The sequence below is a fragment of the Metopolophium dirhodum genome, chromosome 6, assembly GCF_019925205.1.
Source record: "Metopolophium dirhodum isolate CAU chromosome 6, ASM1992520v1, whole genome shotgun sequence".
NCBI classification, from domain to species: domain Eukaryota; kingdom Metazoa; phylum Arthropoda; class Insecta; order Hemiptera; family Aphididae; genus Metopolophium; species Metopolophium dirhodum.
In genome coordinates this window covers 7057637-7081837 of record NC_083565.1, presented here as the reverse complement: position 1 = coordinate 7081837, position 24201 = coordinate 7057637, and the positions used below count along the sequence as shown (strand labels likewise).

Below are 24201 nucleotides of genomic sequence, written 5' to 3'. Positions count from 1 at the left end.
ATTCAATCAGAACAATTCAGGTATAAAATAAAAATATTAAATTCAATAATTCATTGAAAAGTGATTATTTTGATTTTTAGAACTTAGCAGTGGTATGCGAGTAAATAATTAGAACCTTTGAAAAATCGATTGATAATAATATAATAATAACTGTATACTGTATGATGATAATGTGTTGTAAGAGACAATATTCAAGTGAACGGTTTTATTGAAATTGGTAGGCGATTCAAGGGAATTTTTTTTTTAAATACCACAGAAAGCGATCAGAGGGTCAGACAGCAGGAAATCCGCACTAGATAAGACGAACGAAGTGGCAGGGCAGCAAGACCGCAGTTTCATTAGCGGTGATCATTATACACTATACTCTGTGACTCCTCTCATCTTCCCCCCCCCCCTCCGAAATGTATTGTTAGCACGGCATTTCAATACAACGATTATAAATATTAATATAATATCAATTAAATATATTTATTTTTTTTATAAAACCCCCTCCGAAATAAATTTATTCCAATAACATACGCCACTGCAGATGCACATTATTCATATTTCATACGATGTGATAACAATTACTGGCTTACAATATGACATTTTGTAGTACCCATTATTATACTTTGTTCATCGAGTACTGCGCCGCGACGACAGAATTCGGTCGGGTCGCGCGTGGATCGTTTCTGACCGGTAACGTTTGGGGCGTTTCGGTCAGCCGCGGTCGCGGGCAATCGGAAAACGAGCGGCTGAAACCGACTAGGTTACGTTATCACGTCAGTCATGCCACATGGTTGAAACCGTACCGCGGCGGTGACAAGTCGTGTAGGTATATACTACTGCTGTTTTCGCGTGTGGCGTGGTGGGACGACGTATTGGCACTCGAACGATGATCGGAAAATCCGTACGGGAAATTTGGAAAACATTTACCTACTGAATGAAAATAAAAAAAAAAACCATCTCGTGCGTTCGCTCATAATTACATAATAACGCAGATCAAAATAACTATATTCTATTCCTCACCCGAATATTAATCATATCATAGAACGTTTTTGTGCCGACGCGACGCAGAGGATCGCCCAGGTGAGTAAAGCTCGTATAGAGCGATATCGCATTTTAGAGGTCGCCTATATTATAGTGGTAAATATTATCCGGTATAGACAATAGATTCATATGGTTCGTAAATAATAATACACGCGCACGTTCATTATTACTCATTCGACTTAAAACGTCAATGTGTCAAAATTATCAAACACTGCAAACACAACCAACTTAAAATAGGTATATAAAGGCAATGCACATTATACACTATATTTGATTAAAGCTACTGAGATAACTAAAATTATGCACTACATGATATTATATAAAAAAAAAAATGAAAACGAAGGTTAAGACCATGTTTAGTGTTTTTGAACCTGATTGGAAAAAAGTAAAAATGAATGTCAAAAATTACAGAACATAACGCGTAATATCAGCTGTGTCATACGAGGCAAGTACTTTTTCGATTTTCTACGATCAGTATGATAATGTGAATTAGAATAATTATTATTTTATCTACAATCTACATTATTATAGTTTTAATTAATTTTATAAGAAAATTGTATCAGTCTATTGATTTAGTATACAATTTAAAGAATAAAACAGTAGAGTGATCCATGAGTCACATATTTTTATAAATTATTTATAAAATAAACAAAAAATAAGAGTTTAACAAAAAATATTATGTTACATAATAATAGACTTATTATCTATTGAAATGTATGGGTTAGGTACCTATATAATATTTTAATACAGTTGTAATAACATTTTTGTGTAAGTACGCCATATGTAAAATAATAACCCAGTCAACAGATTTTTTATTTTTGTATTTAGATTATAAATCAAATCAGTTATGTTAGAAATGAATTTGACTTTTCAATCTAAACCAAGAACCTCTTGGTCCAAGATCACTTTGACTGATGGTTCAATATAGAGTAACGAATTTTCCTTAGAACTATGTCATACCTGTAGTGTGCCTATAGGGATAGAGAAAATGTGCATAAAAAGGGCAGAAAGGGACATCAGTAATCAAAAATTATACCACAGCGGGGATTTGGTTAATTTATTTCGAAGTGGGAGGGGAATAATAAGTTTATATTACTTAGGGTACAAGAAATTTAAACACCACTCTAAGCACTTATCTGAAAATTCGTATACATTTACCAATCATTTTGGAAGGATTTAAAACATTTTTATGTGGCATAATTCAAAATGTTATAAAACAAGATTTTAAATAAGATTTTGATATATATATTTTATCGAATACAGTAAAATGTATTATAATTAAATTAATTTTGTTGTCATCATTTGGCTGTAAGTGATTTAAAATCAGTCGGTGTGATAGTGAACTTGAAGTGAATTGAACGTTACTATAGTAAAACAAAATTTTAATTTCAATTAATAATCTTTTAACACCAATAACCATAAGAATTTTAAAAGATTTTTTTTTTTTGTAAATTTTAAATTCTGATTGGTTTGCCATTAATTCAATGGTGCTATAATTCTTGCGAAAATATAAACATATTATCAGGAATACATTTATTATTGACGGTTAAATTAAAGAATTAATAATGCTCATTTTTTTTTTGTTCGTTCGTGATTCGTGAATAACACCATAGTGGATAATTATAATTTATAATCTTGTTGAATATTTATTATAGCCAAATGCTTAAATTATATTACAATATTATAACACAACAAATATTAAATACACGATTGTCATTAGAATTTCAGTATTAAAAAGTACATACATCTAAAAAGTATATTCGACAAAATTATTGAATTTTAATTTGTGACTTTACGTACATCATAACTTACAACATGAAAAAAAATCATGGCTATTCAAACTTTAAAAACCAATGAAAAAATGTACTCAAGATTTTCGATTAATTATTAAATTATTAAATGGTAAAATAATTGGCTAAAACCATGCTCAGAGTTATTAATTTTACTATAGTAATTACATTTTCCAAAAACGTTGATAATTTATATGTCATATTTTATAAAGCTTGAAAAAATACTCAGCGTGTTTAAACTGAAAAACAATGGACGATCATAACTATATAACTTTTCAATAACATGATTGACGGGTTATAATTTTCCTCGTCAAGATATTTTCAAAAGAACCGTTTAATTTTTTTTCTCATCTTCGAAATTGGCACTGCTATAATATACTCTTGATAACTATACTCGTAAGTCATATTCGACGTTCAATCACGCGGAATTCAAACAATAAAGCTACAAAGTTTAAATATATACGTGATGTTGTTGTAACACCAACACGTATTGGTATGTTAGTTATTCGAATCGGGTAGTGTTCAGGAACATATTATATTTGATCGATATACACGCGTATATAATGTAAGGGTGGTGAGATATCAGGTACGTTCGGTATTTTCTAATAAAATTGCGATTTTGGTTTTACACTCACTTTGTAAAAAGAGTAAACGAAACAGTATAACACATTATTTTGTGTTTGTCGATAAAAGTGTTTGTATACTATATTATGACGTATACCTAATTCAGTGGTTCCCATTTCCCAACCTCTTCTATTCTACGCCCCGTCGTTCCTTTTTTAGATTTTCAAAAACATCGCACCCCCTCCTATAAATTGAAACAATTAGTTTACGGACGTCGTGGTGGCATAAAACAATTTAGTGTCCAGGCGAAGATTATGAGTGTTTAGCGGCTAAACACTCGTAATATTTATCGATACCCGATAACCGGTCGTTATTCATTTATAATTTTTTCCCTTCATTGTAAAATAAAATAAAATAAATGATAAAATAAATACAAATTGTACTCTATGATGGCTGTTTGCGCCTCCCCAGAAATGTGTGCACGCCCCCCCCCCCCCCCAGGTTGGGTAACGCGCTGTTCTAGTTAATATAAAATCAACAAATAATTAATAATCGCGTACATATTTTTAAAATCGGAATTATGCTTATTATAATTTATCATAGTAATATTAATAATTACATAGTATTATATGTACGTAATTTAGTTTTGCACTAGTATTTAGGTAATCATGCAACTATCATAATAAAATATATATTGACATTGTTGCAATTTTAGTTCATACCTATACTTCGTTATCAAAATGATTATTAGAATTCATCTGAAAATTTGGTAACCAGAGTATATCTCTGCAGATACCTTATATATTATAGTGTTGTGACTTGTAGTGTTCAGTAAATTAATAATTATTATGGAACGATAGGACAATATATGATTAGAAGGAACAAGATTCGCATAAAATGTTATGATTTGGTGTTACAAACCATTTCCTGAGCTTATATACACATAAATATATTTTTAAAAAAATGTTTGCGTCAAACAATAATTTTGTTGTATGCGTGGGGATTTATCAACTCGTGGTAAAACACTGAACAGCATATTTAATATTATGAAAAGTGGTAAATACATTATAAATCAAGTTCAAACGGTCTTAAATGTATCCACACGAATGCGTTTCTATATTAAATAGGTTCCTGCAACTCTTGGACCTAGTATTTAAGCTGCTGTATAATACACTTCACTACTTCAGTTGTTTACGCGTACTTAAGTATTGTAATGTATGAGTCATGCGTGCAGTAAAGTGGTGTATTTACGGGGGGAGGTCCATCATGGGCCCCATAAATACCTATCTAAACATTTAATATATTTATAAATATATTCTGTAGTGGAACCCCCCACTTAAATGTGTTTGGAAAATTAACTTGACTCCGTCCATAAGAAATTCCTAATTACGCCACTGATGCAGTGATGCCGTAAAATAATAATAATAATAATATAATGATCAACTTTATCCCTACTCTGCAGTAACCCTTTCACCGTGCGTTGTGTTATAGGTTAAAATGTCGTGTTACCTACTCTTAGCTATATAATCTTATTTTTTCTTTATTATGTAATATTATATGGACATTGGTGATAACATACTATGTAAACTATTCAACTAAAATAGCAAATTAGCAAAATTAAGTTGTCGAAAGTAGTTGAACCTTTCGGCTTTCGTTGCTTTCGTTGACACATAGGTAATATAATAGGTAATGTAAATAATAGTATTATAGGTTTAATAGTATGATATATTTTACAGTATTACATAATATGTATGTTATTCAGCATCCGTCGTCAAGTCTTACTTTTCGTCGGTTTAATTAAATAAATCACTTATTCAAAATACGATTTATTAAAAAAAAAAAATTTACTTCATCGATTTACTGATTACTTAGTACTTAGTACTTACAGAGTAACTCTGTGTAGGTACTTATTTACTATCGGATAACGAAAGCGCAAGCCTTTGTTTATATTTTATGACATTGGAATTCACAAACAACATGAATGAAAAAAATAAATACCTTCAAAGTGAACCTCGAAGACCCACACTCTCTCAATTATATTTTGTGTAAATGAAATACAATTTAATATAAAATATTTTAATATGTACGATATTACATTTTTTTTTTTATTTAGTCTTCTTTCACCAAATGCAATAGATATAATATACCTTTTCACTGTCGTTGCAGCCACATATATTAATGTACTTAGAGTGCATTTTAGTGTAATATGCTATAACTATGATATAAGTTTTGCAGATAGTGTGTGATATAACACTTTAGAGGATAGGGATAGACTCTCTAGGTCTTTCACTAGTTATACATTCCCTGATAAATGCATATTTGAAAATTCGTTATAGTTATTATTTTTTTAATAATATGGTATCAATTAAATTTGTTCGTTAAAATATAAGGCCCTGGAAAAATATTTATCCTTCAAAACAACCAGCAGTCTACAAAAACGTCCCCAGTAGTTGCGGACACTTGTGGTCCGTGACAATTGATTATATTGTGCAGGTAGGTAATTAATAATTAATACTTGACCCTTTATAATTGATCTCGTATTATTCAAACATTTCCAAAAAACGCTTACCTAATTCAAATTTTTAAGTTTGACGTTTTTCATTTAAACCAATGGTGGTAAGTAAAAACAAAATTTTCTCAAATTCTTTATAGAGATCATTAAAAGTTTTAACATTTTCGTTTAATAAATCATAATAAATATAATTTTATATACATGATTTAATATAGAACATTCTTTTCTCGTATATTATAGTCTCCAAAGTTTTTATTACCAACATTTAATATTATAATTGGTAAAGTTGTTAATTTATTATTTTTAATTTAATAATTTAGTGGTAGTTAGGTACCTACCTAAATTATATTATAATTAATATTCAAAACATAAAAAACCGATTTATTTGATGGGTGATGACAAATTTAAATAACTATTTTATAGTTAAGTACAACTATATTATATTTGCATTTTTGTTTTATTTGAAAACATCTAAAAAATAAAGAAAAATTTTGAAACGATTTTTTGCTGATATGTCAGATTCTTACAATGTTTTTACAATGTAGCTTCTTACAATGCGTATTGAGGTTCTATCAGAAAATAAAGCAGTCAAGAGAGATACAGGCATTCTTGCAGATACAATATAATTTTTTAAAAAAAATTGTACTTATCACAGAAATGGTCAGTGGTGGCAGCGAACTGAACATAAGCCCTGCAGGTGCGCCAGGCTGTGGCTAATCAGCTTAACGGTTTTCTGATATCGAAATTGTCGATTTACTAACTCATCGTGGGAAGACAATTTTCATCCTTCAATAAATTGAAGGCCTCCCTGCAATGCTTTGTACGCTGTTGCGTCATTCAATATTCAATTTTGTGTGTGCTCGTGGAAATTTGAATGATCGGTTGTTTATTGATAATCTGCGGTTGGTGAAATGTACTCCACTGCAGTAACACGCGTGGTTATACATTTTTGTTTGTTTTTTCGTCACCAGTACTCGCCACCACAGAATCCCGCGACAAGTGAGCTAGTCTGATTACCGGACTCATTTAAATATTTAATTCATATTACCGTGCGTTCAAACCACGTTGCAAAATGTTTTACAATGTTTAATATGAAATTTGGTGTGCGATACTGTCAGACGCACGGGACTATAATTATATGCAGGCACTTTGTATAAAATTAGTTTTCACTGAAAACAAATATTTTCGAATGCTCACAAAAGCATCAGGAATCGTTATAAATTTATAATGCGACCGAGTGACATAAGAACGAGCCTTGTAGCGGACGTGCCACTACAGCGTCTCGTCTGATTATTGATTTAAGTACTAATCGTCGGATAATCCATAACCCCTTACCGGGTATGATTACAATATAGAGTTGTGGTCGGAAGGACGGACGGGGGAAAGGCTACAGTCACTTTTCCGCAATTGTGTCAAACAGGTATAATATTTCAGAGCGTTTGCGGAAAGTGTACACATTGTATGCATTTATAATAATAAGTATTTATTACTGTCTTGTTGCATTGTCATTAAACGTTGCGGTGTGTTCCATGTTCCATACAATGCTCCATACTTTTCCATACATGTAGATTGTAGATGTAACAACGATGGTTCACGAGAAATACTTCAATGGATTTTTAATAGATGTTTTAAAATGATTTTGATTACGTTTTACAAAGCAACAATTATAATTGTCTTCTAATCATCTGTTTTCGGATTGATTAATTTAGGACATTATAAAAAGCACACAATTGTACTGAATTATACATATACATATATACATTTTATTTCATTATATTTATATTTACGTATCCACCTGTAAAATTAAAAAAGTTATAAAATAAAAATGAATAAAAACAAAACGTTTGAAATTAATAGTAGGTAGGTAAATAGACATATTTCCGAAGTAATTCGTATATAATTAAAGCGTATTCGCTATGTATTCGCTAATTTAATTAAAATATAAATTGAATCTACTTGTAATCATATTGTTCCAAATTTAATATTTATATATTAAAATTGTTATTCTTTATCTATATATATATACTATAACATTTTTCTTTGTGCTTTTAACATCTATACAATTTTAATCAACATTGTTCATAACATATTTAAACAGAAGACGAAAAATTAATAAATTTTATAAAACTTGTACATTTTTCAGTTGTATTCAGTATTCTTTAACTTAAATAAAAAATATGTTGTAATAATAAGACAATATAAAAGTGCCTACATATAGTTTGTTAAAAACTTTATAAAATATAAAAATATAAAATAATAATAAGCTATTAAAAACTGAAAAGCGACACACACTATTAAAGTAATTTACAGCAATTATAAAACACGCTATGCGTTTGAAAAACAATTTTTCCGAAAATGGTTTGGAAAGCCCATATTTCAAATTGCGGTATCTTTTAAAAAAACTGTATAAAACTATTTGACTTTTCATTGCATCAAAATAACATCACTATGAATATAACAGGTCACACTGTTATTAAGAACCAAGAGGTTGTTAAATTTAGAAGTCTATTCAAAAGAAATTTTCATTCAAAGTTTTATCATACCCACATATACACATCTATACATTTGAACAGTGGCATTTATCAAAACGAAAACAATATTTACCATAAAGTTACAGTCAGGCATGTTATACTTATTAAGTATCATATTTCATTAATAACTACCTAGCTGACACGGCAATGCGTTGCTATTTCTAGGTTTTTGTGGTTATGCGAGCAGTATATTCTCAGGTAGGCAATCGACTTGCGGTTAGATCTACCCGCGTGGTGCTTACGTAAAGTGTATAATTTAACTCTAAATAGTATCAAAAAATGTGAAAAATCGGTGCACCGAAACCGTGGTCGGAACTCAATACATTCTGTACTAAAATACACCGGCTTATCGCATTAATAATAATATTAATTATTATTAAAACTAATAGAACCATTTATGAACAAAAATTATAGTAATAACAATAATCTCAAAATCCCTGTTTGAGAACATCCCCGGGTTGGACCTTTTTTCGTGACAAAATGTAGTCCAGGCTATATTCTAAGGTCTAATCTATATCTGTACCAAATATCATCGTAATCGGATGAACGGTTTAGGAATGCATAAAGGACACAGTCAGTCAGTCAATTGAAAATATTTTTTGTCTTTTATATATATATATATATAGATGGATGGATAGATTACCGCCGCTTATCTAATATCCTTTAAGACATTCTCAAATCGTATGTATTATTTGTAAAAATATACAGCACCTTTCTGTAAATTAGTCAACATTTTGAATGTAAATGTAAATGTTGGCTACTCAAAATAAAATGTTGTTGATAGTTCGGCCTTCCTAATTGTGTAATTGTGCCTGTTGTATGCGAAAAACGATTCTGAGCGGAGTGGTTTGTCGGACTAGGATATTTTATATTATATTTATAATGTTATTATTACTACGGACATACAGCGGTTAAGTTGAATTATTATTATTTGTTTATTATCATATTTTGTAAATATTATAATAAATTACAATATAATAATATAATTTAGAAGTTTCAAGTACCCATGAATAATATTTTAAAAATATAACACAAAACTAAAATCGTTCTTCTTTGTTAAAATATCTAATGACTAATTTCGTCCAAATTTAAACATAAATTAATTACAACAAAAACTGTGTTCTTATATTTTCTATATTTTTTGGATACAGAATAACCTACTTACGCTGAACCTTGTTTAACATGTTCAGTCCTTAGCTATAATATTTAATTAATATTTTATACATTTTTAACTACAAAATCATTTTTAAATTTTAAATTTGATAAATTTTGTCAAAATTCGAACTTTAAATGTTTAAAGAAAAATATGCCTATGTTTTTTAAAATATTTTTCAACTGCTATTGTAACAATACATCGATGGTTTTATATTACATTTTCATGCTTTTTTACCTAAAAAATACAATTTAATTGACATTTATAGAATAAAAAACTAAGAAAATTTAAAATTTAAATTAACCGTAAGTATTTAGCTCAAAACGAGTCAAAATATTTAGAAAATTTTATAAAGTATGGGAATTGATAAAATAAACATGGTATAAATTTCAAGTATCTACAGTTATTCGTTTTTAAATTACAACAAAATAAGAAAATCGTTACACAAGAAATCAAGTAAATATCGAATTTTGTAAAAATGTTATCTTCAAATGCTCACAAAAATTAATTTTACTTTCCAGTAGACATTTTTCTTTTGATAAAGATAGACAGAGATTAAAAAAAACTAAAAAATTAGAAAACTGAAAATTTCCGTAACAAGCTGTCAAAATATTTTAACAAGTTAAAATATTTTTGAAATGTTACGGTGTATAGAAAATGCTGATATAAATATTCAATAAAAATGTCATGTATTAACGGTCTTTTGTTTTAGAGTTACACCAAACACCAAAATCGATTTATTTGAAAATTCTAGTTTTTCCTGGTGCTTTTAAAAACTGCTGAGAATTTTAAACTTTGACCACCCAAATGCACCGACTAGATTTACTTTCCCATCGGAAAAGGTACTGAAGTTGAAAATTGAAGCATTATTTTGACTGGGTACTTATCGTGACACAGAGACAAAAAAAAACACACACACAAGTCATTGAAATACAATACATTCATCGTCCTGCTTTGAGCCAGTAAGTGGGTAACGTTCTGCTGTACCTCCTTTAAGTGTCTAGAAACAGTAGAGAGTCATCGTAATGGATGTGTCAAACTTAAATTCAATGATATAAAATCATTGTATATGAATCGTATAATACGATAAACGTTTCTATGCGAAGATCGTCTGTCAGCCTATAATATTATTAAGTATATTTGATAATATTATTGTGATTAAAGTAATTTATTTTAGGTATTATTAAGCATTAGTGTTGTCGAACAAATTGCATTTGAAAATGTCATTGTGTATAAAAATATAAAATAATGTAGGAACTCTAAAAGTTTCAGTACCCACAAATAATATTTGTGAATTACATCAAAATAACTATCATTATCCTTGGTCCAAATTTGAACTTAAAATACAGTATGAAATTCTTGTTTTAAATTATTATTAGCTATCAAAATTGAAAATCTTTTAATTTTTCAACTACAATATATTATTTTCAAAATTTTCAATATTTTGAAACATTTTGTCAAAATTTGAACTTTAAATACTTAAAAAGATCGTGCCTTGCAGAAATCTTTAATGTTTCTCAACTGCTTTTATAAATACCTAGGAGGAACTTTGGATTACATTTTGAAGCTTTCGCCTTTCGACCCAACGAAAAAAATTATATTGAAATTTATAGAAAAAAAACTAAACAATGAAAATTTCAAATGTCTTTAATTAACTCAAAATGTCGAAATATTTTACCATGTATAGAAAATTATAAAATAAACATTTGATGAAAATGACAAGTACTTACAGTAAATACTTTTTGAATTACAACAAAATAAGAAAATCGTTCCATGAGGATTTATTAATTTACTGTTGAATATCGTGGTCTTACTCAAATCCTTATCAAAAATTTATTTGATATTCTGATAAACTTTTTTTTTAAATGTTGCAAAACTTATGTAGAGCAATCTTGCATTAAATGTTTAAGTTTTTGACAGATCGAAAATGTTGACAAAAATTGACAATAGTTAAAAAATACTAATAAAAATCGAAATTTTCTTAGGCCTATAATTAATAGTTCAAATTAGTCAAAATATTTTGAAAATTTGTTGGTGTATAGAAAGTTTCAATTTTTGCTGAACATTTCATGTATCGATGGTTATTTTTTTAGTTACTCCAAAAACTAAATAGATTTTTTCAATAATCGGCTTTGCCTAAAATCTCAATTATTACTTAATTTTTTGTTGGTTTTTCCTGATGATTTTGAAAACACAAGGAGTTTTTTACTTTTACCCCCCAAAGTAACAACTAGATTAAATTTCTTTCTAGAAAAGATGTTGAAGTCGGAAATTTGAGCATTTTTATTGCCCAAAAACCTGATGGAAGACATAAAAAAAAACACGTCGTTGTAAAAAAATCGCCTAGAATCTAAAATATATATATATCAATAAATTATTTGTTTATTTATTTGATATTTTTTTTTTTTTTTTATTTTTTTTTTATTTTAGAAAATTTACAATCTGTATTACGTAACACAATAAGTAAAATGGATGACTGACATAACACCATATACATACAAAATAATAACACATGAAACACAAGATGAGGGAAATCATCCAGCGATGGTACCCTCCAGTAATTAAATTTTTTTTTTTATATACCTACATTAATTTAATAGGTCACGACAAGTTGATATTTAAATTATAAGTTTTGTTTGATTTCCGCACTTTTTGATGTAAGGCGGATGCTTGTGTTGCAAGTCTTGTTTACGTAAGATAATAGTAATAATATTATGATTTATGCTAATCATGTGATACTATTCGTGTTCTAGTTGTTCTCAAATTACTTATGGTCTTTTGTTATTAGTATCATTATTGAATTATATAAGCTGATTTTTAAGGCTCGCCTGAGCAACGCCCTGATCCCAATGTAACTGGTATTAAAATATTTCTTTTTGGTTTGTGCACCCGTGTATGTAGGCAGGTAGGTATACCTAATATAGTTTGATGAATGCTATTAATAATATTGTAATAATTTTGATACCGTTGAGACTATTAATTTTACTGAAATAATCATGTAGATACATACATATAGAAATATGAATACAATATAGCTCAGGTTTCAGAATTATTACATTTTTTTTTCCGATTACGGCATAGTAGTCAACTAGCCACTGGATTTGATTGCTCGTAAGGGAATTTCTAAAGGTATCTGTGTTATACACATGTTATTAGGTATAATAATATCGAAGACTTGATGTTAAATACAATTATGCGATATATTGTGTACTCAAACAAATAATGGATCTGTAGTTTAAAAAAAAAGGCTGAAAGGCAAAGAAAATAACTAGGTATGAGTTTATAATTTTTGTAATTTTTTATAAAGAAAAATGTATAATGTTCGTGTACTTCATAATACATGTGATGATTGCCTCAATAATGAAAAAGCAGGAAGTATTTATTGTGTTTTTTGTGTAAAAACTTGTTTTTATTCAAATTTTCATAAAATATTATACTCACGTAAAATATTTACGAATTGTGTCTTATGTAAAAACCCCTATATAACCACTAACAATGGATTTTCGTTAACACCCTCTTACTCGACTACAGTCATTAGTACCAACAGTGATATTATAAGCTTAGATGCTCGTTTTAATTTTAATGATTTTCGTGTTTTTATTTTTAGTTTTTTAGTATCATAAATATTTTATTTAAAATATACAAGCCGTTTTTCTTGAAATAGCAACATTTATAATTTTTGTTGTGTGATATTTGTACTTATCATTTTCAAATCTAATGATGGGAAATATTTAAATAAAATTACATTTAAAAGTTATTTATATGTACTTATTAAAATATAATTATTTTTAAAGTAGGTAATAGCGATTAAAATATGAATAACTAAATCGTCAACATTACCTGATTTATGAAGAATTCAGTTTCACAGACAAAAACCAATGTAATTAAAATTAAAATTTACAATACTATGTAGGTACTATCTACAATAATTATTATAGTACGGGTACGAACTATATTATATTATTATAAAACGTTTTAGTTAAAAGTTAAAACGTGTCATAGGTACATTAAAATAATAATATGTTCGTGTGAGCTGGTCATCGTTTGCGAATTGTCGGTTTACCTGTGCCAAAATATCGTTCATCGACGTATCGAACAATAGGATTGGGTATAAAAAATATTGAAAATTACAACTCAAGTTGTACCTACATCCATTTTACTTTTAATAGATACCGAATTTTAGTTGAACTTAAATATTCAATAGTTGTTATATATTATTCACATAATATAATACGTATGTTATGTATTAAATTAAAAATACATTGGCTTATTCAATTAAATTTTAAATATCTAGTCATAATTATAATTCATAGACTACATGGGTTGGTCGACGGTCGTGGTTATGAGTCACACAGTTCTTGTCATGATATACCTAAGTTAATTATTTTTAACAGAAAAAGGCTCTTCCTCAATATTTGAAGATATTATAACCATCAAATTTAAGCTGAAAGTTTATAAACAACTTGGATTTTTGGGTAGTCTTACTAGGTAATCTCTTCCAGTTATATTGTTAAAATATATGCTGATGTACACATTATGTATGATAACTAGACGTGAGGTAAATTGGCAATGCAAATCGAACGAAGCTCAGTGACAATCTCACAAAATAAGTCTAAATGAACAAAAGTGATGCGCAAACGATGTACGGTTGTCTCATTGTTTGTATTACCAAACACAATACTATATAATTGTTATACCTATGTTAAAAGTTATAAGTTAGAATAGGTTAAAGTTAAAGGATTATCGAATTACATTTTTTACCCTAATAAATTGGTGCCTACCTAGTTGAATTGCACTTGGGTTAATAAAAAGTAATGGTCGAACTGGGGTCAAAAACAAGTAGGTAAAGATATAACTGCACTTGGGTCAAAATAGGAGTTTCAACAAAATTGTTCGAAAAATAAATATAATTTAAACTTTGAAACCACTCATTTTCATTCCCACTAACATGCTTAGGACTGACAATAGTTTTATCAATAATCATTTGCGTGGTTAAAATAAGTTTTTTTTCCTATATAAATATATAATTTGTACCTATGGTATAGGTGTATATAGGGCATAGACTGTACTAATCTAAACTTTTACTGTTATCAGAGTATTAACCGGTTTATTGTAGACGGTATTACAAGAAAAACCGAATATTAGGTATTTTTCGAACACATCTCTTACCTAAGTCAGTGCAGTTCTATTTATTATGATTTAAGTCCAGTTTCTAATAATTTCTACAAAAATGTATTATTTTAAATCATATTTAATACTATCTATACATGTAAAAATGAATTGCTGTTCGTTAGTCTCGCTAAAACACGAGAACGGCCGGATCGATTTGAATGCATTTTTTTGTATGCTTTTGGGTGACGCCTCGGATGGTTTAGATTCTCAAATCATCCCCCTAGGTCCAACCAGGGGATGTGCTCAAACGGGGATTTAGAGATTTACGGTTAAAATTTTTGTCTATAAATGGTTGCCATGGGTTTTAAAGCTATTATAATAATAATTATTGGTAGCCGTGAAATCGGTGTATTCATTCAATGCATTCAATTTTTTTGTACGCTGTGTTTTGATATTATATGTATCGGTGGTTAATCTACCGTAGGCGGAATTAAGTAAAAACGACCAACTTGGTATAGCTTTGATATTTTAGAGTTAAAGCATACACTTACGTACAAACAGCACGGGGTCCGCGATCTACCGCAGATAGATTGCCTACCTGATAATATACTGCTGCGAATAAGAATTTTTATTCCTAGACAACAGCTAGTATAATATATATTATAATATATGAACAAATGTATAAAAATAATAATTATTAATTCAGTAATAGGTGGGAAGGGAAATAGTGTTTTTAAAACGTCTAAATTAAGTTTATTTTTCGAACATTTTTGTTGAAACCTATATTTTACCCGTGTGCAGTTTGGCCATTACCTTTTTTAAACCCAATTGCAATTTAACCTTACCCAAGTAAAACCATTATTGTGGACATAATATATAAACATGAAGTTGATCTTAATTACACGTTATTATAAACCATGACAAACGAAAAGGGTAATGGCACGACGTTCATGATCATGGGGCTTTCAATCAATATTATAATTTGTTCATGTTTTATAGTTTTAAAATAAACAAAAAAACCTTTTTATCTGTAAGGTGTTTGATCCGTGACAAGGTCGACCAGGATATGTGATCGCTATTGTAGTATTTATGTCTTATTGATGTAATACTATATATATATCTACATATTAGGACCTACCTAGGTAATAGGTATACTTTTGTTCAAACTATACATGACCATCACTAATAAAATATAATAATAAACAGTTAAGGTGTTGACGGGTTTTATACCTAATATTTACGAAATCTGATATAGGTACATTGTAAATTTGTATTATTAAAAGTGTCTAACGTTGAAAAACATTTCAATTTTTAAATTATAGTTACACTTATGTATAGTATATGACCAGTATTTTTAATTTGTTTTGGTCAGGCGATGGGAGTTTTTAAAACTATTATTTTTAAATAGAACAATAACAATTCAAACCTCTGTAACATGCCGAGCCAAAAATAATGATTATTCACTACATGCTCCGTATAGTTGTAATACTATAGGTACGCTATTTTTAAAAAACAATAATAAAATGTATACATTTTCTGTGTTCCGAGGCACTTTTATTCATATTATTTTTATATTAAGACTCTGAATATAAAATAATAAAAACTAAAATGTCTTCGGTAAAAAAATATTTTATTTGTTTGATGTTGGCCGTTGGGTCATTCTGGAAATCTATTATACACATTAATTTTTGTCGGTTCATAAGAGCCAACAGGTGCGTGTCAGAGGGAAATATTGAGTTATTACAAAACTTATAAAACCATTCCAACCACCAGTGTACCTATTTATTAATAAATAAAATGATTTAATATTTGTATTACTGTGTTCGTAAAATATTAAAAGTCAACTTAAAAAAAGCTAAACATTTATAGTCGAGAGTGTGTCATGTCATTCACTCATGCAATTCTCACAACTGTCATGCAATTCTGCAGGCTGTACAAAATACCAAATTACGTTAGTATATACGAATATAATGCATACGAACGATCGTAATACTATGCATAAATCTGTATACCGTACAAAATTCTTATCCGACTATCCAAACCACCCACCCCTCAAAAATCTCAGAGGTAGTGGCCTCTCAAAAACCTCTTCACCACTGCAACAATATATTGACATAACATAACACTATATTACTGGACACTAATGATAATAATATAATGTTAGGTACCCGTAACCAATAACTACGTGAGGTCGAAATTTACTCCTGTCTAACTTATTATGTATTACTACCTTAAATTGTTATTAGATTTCTTACAAATTTATATCGTTCAGTACCATCCGATAACCAGATGACGTAACCGACTACCAATAAATTGATATATAGAATCGTTTCCGTCATTATTGTACTTTAGTATAATAATTGTAATGTTCGTAATTGTCTCCATTTGTTCTTAGTATACAAGCTGAAAGTACACTGTCTAGTGTTGTTATTTATATTATTTTTTTTATAAATTTTGTATTATTTACAAGTCTTATGCATTATGCATGAACTGGAGAGTGATTGTAAACTCGTCAACTCAAAATTATAAGCTTGTAAAATATTATAAACTTGTAAAGAATGTATTTTTTCACAATATCTTATGTCTAACACTAAGTACTAACTAATAATAATAATAATAATAATAATAATAATAAATTATAGTTTGTTCTAAAGATGCTAAATGTAAATCTTAGGGCCGATTATTGGCAATATTTGAATGGAGTATGGACAACCCTGATTTTTGAATGTCAACTGAACTTATTTAATTAAGACGATAAATTCACATTGGTTTGTTGATTTAAAATAAACGATGATGATTATATGAAATGATTTTGAACATTTTGATATTTATTCAACATTGAATGTATACCCGAATTCCTAAAGACGGGTCCACAGTAGGACGAACATTGTTGTGCATTTGCGTACATGTTGTGTATATAAGCACCACGGTGGCCGGCGATTGAACACGACCGCAAGGGGGGTTAGCTGCACCCCTAGGGGTTATAGCTATAGGTCACCCCCCACAGGGTGATTGATAACGGATGCAAGGGTTTTGAATTCGAAAAAAGGAAAATCCCCAAAGTTGACCGATCGCGAACTCGTATAATAATAATATATAAGATCGGTCGTCATATAACAATGGAAGTCGAGTTGTTTTCCTTTTAGGTGGATTTGGGAGGGAAGTCTTGTTTTTCTGACGTCCTATCGCTAAAAATGTATAAAAAAAAACCACGTGGGATTTTTCCCACCAAACGCGGTCGCCAAACATTGAATCCTCCCCCTCCTTTTGACAATGACAAACACACGTAAGCACGACTAGGGCGAAATGAGGTTATTGTGCTCTAGACTCGACCGCTACCCAAAATTATATATTTTTGAATTTAAAACGTTTATTATATTTTAATAAACGCGTAATAGATGTTCTATGACCAAACGTATTAATAATTAATTATGCCATAACATAAAAAAATTATAATAATGCTACGCGCAGGCTTTCATTGTTGTAATAGTTATTATAAATATGACAGAAATTATAGCATCATTAATAATCGCTTCTATAATAATAGATATATAATTAATTATTAAATATATTCATGTTATATAATATAATATTGCTTACCACTCCAGTGTTAAATTGATAGGTAAAATTAATATAATGTAACAATATTAGCTACAAATTACAATTAATAAACCCTTCAGTTTTCTAATAATTATTTATTTTTTCATAAAGTTCCTCCCATCAAGTCCAAACCCCTGCAAGCTCTAAAATTTCGGGTTTCCCTGCTGCAGGAGATTATATTGGACTCGGCAAACGCTCATCTACTCTTCTTTTCGAACGTTCTAATATGGATAGTCGACACACCACCTACGGCACCTACGATCTACTCGCCTGCAGGGCGGCCGTCGTCGAATTTGCCATAGGATTTTCGTACTTTCGTACTTTTGACGTTAACTATTATTATTATTATTATTATTATTTCTGTAGTTGTCCGTGAAACAACGGCGTGGTGGCAGACGGGCGCGATGGATGGACGTGCACGCCACAGCGGTGGCGGTGATATAAAGGAAACGCGAAATAACCTCGCCAATCATTTCGGTTGATCGGTCCAAATAGCGATTAATCTTGACAACGCGCGTACCAGTACGTAGGTTATGGTGACTGCGATTTATCGATTTATCGTTCGTTTGCCCACCTAGCTATACGTCGTTCCTCCAAAGACCGTTCCGATATTCGATCTGGCCGCTTGCCGTATTTATAACACGGCGATTCTTCTTTACAGTAAACACTAATCATCCGAAAAATACATTTTTTAAAATTTTTTTTTTAAATATATTAGGTGCTTTCCAAACGGCTCTCGTATACCTACATTCTTCACCACTTTGTATCACTATATCGTTTTAAATCCTTTTACTTATTTCGATGACGAAATACATTTTTAACGTCATAATATGCTGGAAAACAATATTATTTTCTTTGAGAATATTTTACTTAATTTTACTCCCACTCAAAAGATAAGTCAATTATAGTTATATTTAAGTGTATTTAATGTAATTTCTAATTACTATTCACTGGTCAATTCAACTCGTTGAAATCTGTATATAGTTACATTAAGATTTTCCAAAAAATATTCTGCTTTGGAGTTTGAAATTAAAAATGTATGTTGTCGTTTAAAAATAAATAAAAACTTTAAAAAATAAGACAGTCATAACAATAATATAGTGATAAATCAATTTTTTTTTAAAACGGAATACTTTTCGAGATGACGGTGTTTACTGTTAAAATAATCACCCAGTATAATATAATATTATAATAGATGATATATATCTCGGTTAACTGGGGAATGGCTGCGTCGGCGATCCTGGTGGAGGGGAAAAATCTAGCGATCACCAGACGTTAGATAGGATGGCAAAAGAGGATTTACTTCCACAAGTAGTATATAATATGGCATCACTCTCAGCCACTACCCCTCCCTCCACAACAGTCATCCGTCACGCGCCGCATCGTCCCGAAAGGAAGTCAATCATCGTGAGGGTTTTTTCTTCTTTTTATCGTGTCCGCCGAGCTGTTTAAATTTTCCACGTCGTTCACATTGACGTCCAACCCGTATTATATTATGACGCGACACACGTATACGTCCCATTATTTCTTCGGTCACAACGTTTTACAACGTATAAATAATTTAAAAATCTTTAAGGGATAATGGCGCCTTTGAATTACCATCGTGCACCGTTGTCACGGACTACGGACATTTCAACAGAAATGACAGAATCAGTAATCGTTTTTGTCATTAAAGATGTTATTAAAAACTAATATCGTAAATCTAGTTTTTACATTATGCAGTAAATAGTAAATAAATCTTGATAGAATTAAATCAACTATGATATTATGTATCACTAATAGTATTCCTATTGACAGACACTCTGTTATGTGGCTTGATAAGTTGAGCCATCATGAATTCTAGTATTGTCATGGCACGTATGGATATAATTTAGGTAAGGTACCAGGTACCTAGCAACAAAAATAATCTAATTGTTGGTGTTTTTAAAATGTTGTCAATGACATGCAACGTATCGTTATATTCGACATTTTAGTACCTATAGTTATTTTTGGATCGTCGTCGGGGTTTCGTGTTCTGCGTTTTTCTTGTTTTTAAAATTGCAAAAGAAAAGCAATTAGTATGTGGTTGTTATTAATTTTTAGTGCATATTCGTATGTTTTTAATGCATATTTTTACATTTTTATGAGCATATTATTTTAAAGGTTTGTTGTGCTATAATAGTCACTGGTTCTGACACTTAAAAATATACACAAATTAGCTAGGTAACTATTATAGGCGGTGTATATGGTTTCTGTATTAGTTGTAAATATTTTTATCATATTATAGTGTAGACTATAAACTAAAAATGTGTTTTATGATAGCATCAAAAAAATATATTCTCTCTAGTGTACTTATAGTATTTCAGAATAAATAAAGCAATATTTTTAGTAGAATTTAGTGGACAATTTGAGTATTTATTATATTATTCTCGTTATAAAGACTTGCTGAATATTCGCATTCTTATGGTTTTCTCTTTGTTTAATTTCTAAAGTGGAAGTAAAATATCTAATAATAATAATAATTGCTTTTTTAAATGAAGGTACATTATTAATTTGGTAGAATGTTAATTATATTCGAATTCATGGCTCACAAGGTAAACGCAAGTGCATACTCTACTAACAGTATAACTAGCTGTTAGACTTTTTAAAATCATAAATTTACCTTTGTTAGACAAATATTTATTTGAGAAAACTTAAGCTAATTTTGTTTCAGAGTTAGGTAATAAATAGATTTAAAACAAAACTCACTACTCAATTATGATATAGATGTATCTTAAGTTATTTTCTATGTAATAACTAATAAATGTATGGTTTTTATTATAGGTATTATTATAATACCATACACATCAATATTTTGTTCCTAGACAAGTGCAACAATTAAAATAATTTTAAGTTTATCAAATTGATATCACTTAACTATACAATTAACGGCTATTACCATAGATTATAATATTATGTATAATAATTTAAGAATGTTTACTTTTTATTCTGATAAAACAATATGTAATCAAACTCTAATAATTACATTTGGTATTTAAGGAACCATAGCATAATATACGATATTATACCTACTATCATTATCAATTCTTCAAAGGAAATTATTATGTAAAATTATTTTGCATAAGCTCTAAATTAAATTTACATACTCTAATGTTGATGATGAACATAAAGGATAATGACAATAATAATTGAAATTGCAATACCTAACTAAACACTCATTAATTTGTAACAAACAGTGCCATTATTTAAGTATACTACCTATTTGATTGAAATTCGTTAATACTAAAATAAGTAGGTACAAACGGCATCAAATAGAAACCCACAGTAAATTAGCTCAATGGGTGCAATATTAATCTCAACCTTAACGTTATGCTAAACCCTTCCTTAAACCCCAACCATTATTATTTTAATATATTATATATTTTTTTAGTAAAATTAATGTTAAAAAAAGCTTAGATTAGCGTACTGCCAACTCCCCTATATTATGTAGTCATCCCTAGCTGATAGTGAGTTGTTTATTATGGAAGATTAAAACGTTGAGTAATATTAAAATACACGTATTTTAATTATTGCAGCTTAAATATATTTCGAATAAAATCACTATAAAATACAAACACCATATCAATCAAAATCGTTTCGAATTAAAAATAAAAATAACACTATGAAGCATATACCGGTCCAATGTTGGAAAACGGGGTTTATTATAGGACAAGGACATACTATAAAGAGGTGCGGGAGATCTACAATACGCCTAATATAAGTACATATTTAACGAGCAAAAGTCTTGAATAGGTTGGCCATGTCTGGAGGTACAATATTGCATCATAAAAAATTCCATGACTGGAAAATAGCCGGTGGAAAAAGTCGAGATAAAGTTGGGTAAAAAAACCCGAAAAAAGATCTGAATAAGTTCGGGCAATGATTGATAATGTAGAAGACAGGCGACAGTGCGAAGGTAGTAAGCTGAAGAGTGTGTGTCGGCAGCACTGGTCCTCAATGGTCCGTAGAACTTCAAAAAGACGAAAAAAAAACAATACTATTTATAAATGGAATTAGCGTTAGATAGTAGGTAGGTTATAATTTTATTTATCCAATTTACCATAGAAAATGAAATAAGCGTGATAAATTATCCTTCTTTAACGAAAATATGTCTGTTAAAATATAATATGATAATACAATCCCTATAGTTGGGTTGTACCTATACCTTATTCAAACAATTTTGTATTTAATTAACGCACAAAACCCAAGACTTGGAGACACTAAGCTTTCGTTATAAATATCGTCCACACACTAATATGCAAATATATGTTTATGTAATTAATTAATACAAACAATAATTGTGTAGAAAAGAGTACCTTTGTGTACTTATTAGTTATTACTATAGCATTAGGTTATTACTTATTATTTATTTTAGAACATATTACTGAAGTCCGAAAAAAATAATATGTACTTGTATTGTACTTTAATATACAATAATAAATTATACTGTGCCGGTATTTATTTAAAAAGTTAATACTATGAAAATTCTTATTTTGTATGTGATTATATTTTTGATAGTTTGATAATTTTTTTTTATCATTATATTTTACTAATAAATGATTTGTTAAAATTGTCATAGAATATTTATAAACAATCTTACTGTAAAATAGATATTTTGTGAATTTTTTTAACCGGAATGATCTTGTAATTCGATTTTATATTATTAAAAACAAATTGATTCTGGGAAAAATTACAATACAAAATTACATAATGATAATAATTAGAAAACACGTTAATCCGGTTAACGTATCTAAACAATAGACGTAGGTATGTACCAATATTATATTATACTTTAATGTATTGGTACTATACACAGATTGTTGTAAAAACAATGGCAACCTGATTGACACGTCATATTGCTGTTCAAAATATTGTTAGATGGTGTTTTAATAACTACAGACATTTATTTCTCAACAGAAAGTTTAAAGTGAACACTTAAGTTTTCATAACACAAACGAATGAAAATATATTTTACATCCAGTAAAATCTTGAGAAATTACTGTGGAACCCAAGTGTGCATAAATTATACTTTACATATCAGATCAGTTTCACTACTAAAATCCAAAAACAGGTTATGATGTATCGAGCTAGAAATACATAGGTAATTGGTTTTCGTAGATGTGATATATTTCGACCGAAGAATGTAGAAATTCATTTTGAAAAATCGCAGGACTTGCAAATTTGTAAACATGTGTTTTATCGATTTATTGATCTTAAATGAGTTGGAACAAAATAATTATTGAAGTACCTACCATTAAATTAATAAAAAACAATTTGGAACACGATTGATTGATCTTTTATCATTTTCGCAATGCGTTAGAATACACATAAAAAAAATATTCAGATGGTGTTCAGCAAAACAGTTATGTACATCAATTTATTGTAGCTACAACATAAATTATTTCTCTGTAACTTTTATTCATGTCGTTCTTATTGAAGCGTTCTGTTGAATTTAAAAGAATAATTTTGTTGAATTGTATTATGATAAAGTAATTAAATTAATGTTCCTATGACCAAATGGATTGTAAACTCTACTCAAATGCATCAGGTGCAATACATATATATTTTTCTTCGGGCAAGTCACGGTGTCCAGAGAGAAGTGCCGCCATCCCCCACCCGGGCATGTAGGATACCTACGGGTGCCCACTAAAAAATTTGCCAAACTTATAAATACACGTGTTTAAACCTACAGTACCCACCCCCACGGTTAAAAACCACCCAATGGCCTAAGTTGCCGTGGGTTAATTAATAAAAACAGTCTTAATAAAAAAAATACATATATGTTGGACGTTGGTACATAACGTTATACATATAATATAATGCATACGATATTACGATTACTAAGATTACTTTTACAGCAACTCAGATTTACAGTTTACACTACACATAAAT

General features: G+C 29.3%; 1 protein-coding gene across 6 annotated transcripts in view; it reads left to right on the top strand.

The window, feature by feature from the left end:
• Positions 1–672: 672 nt before the first annotated feature.
• The window catches only part of LOC132946797 (neuropeptide CCHamide-1 receptor-like), a 188643-nt gene continuing 165114 nt past the window's right edge, over positions 673–24201 (top strand). For 5 of the 6 annotated variants that reach the window (XM_061016878.1, XM_061016875.1, XM_061016876.1 and 2 more), the window contains exon 1: positions 678–1068. The gene's annotated coding sequence lies outside the window, so the exon portion shown is untranslated. Of the gene's footprint in view, positions 1069–24201 lie in introns of all 6 variants that reach the window. The other variant, XM_061016879.1, reaches the window with a different exon arrangement.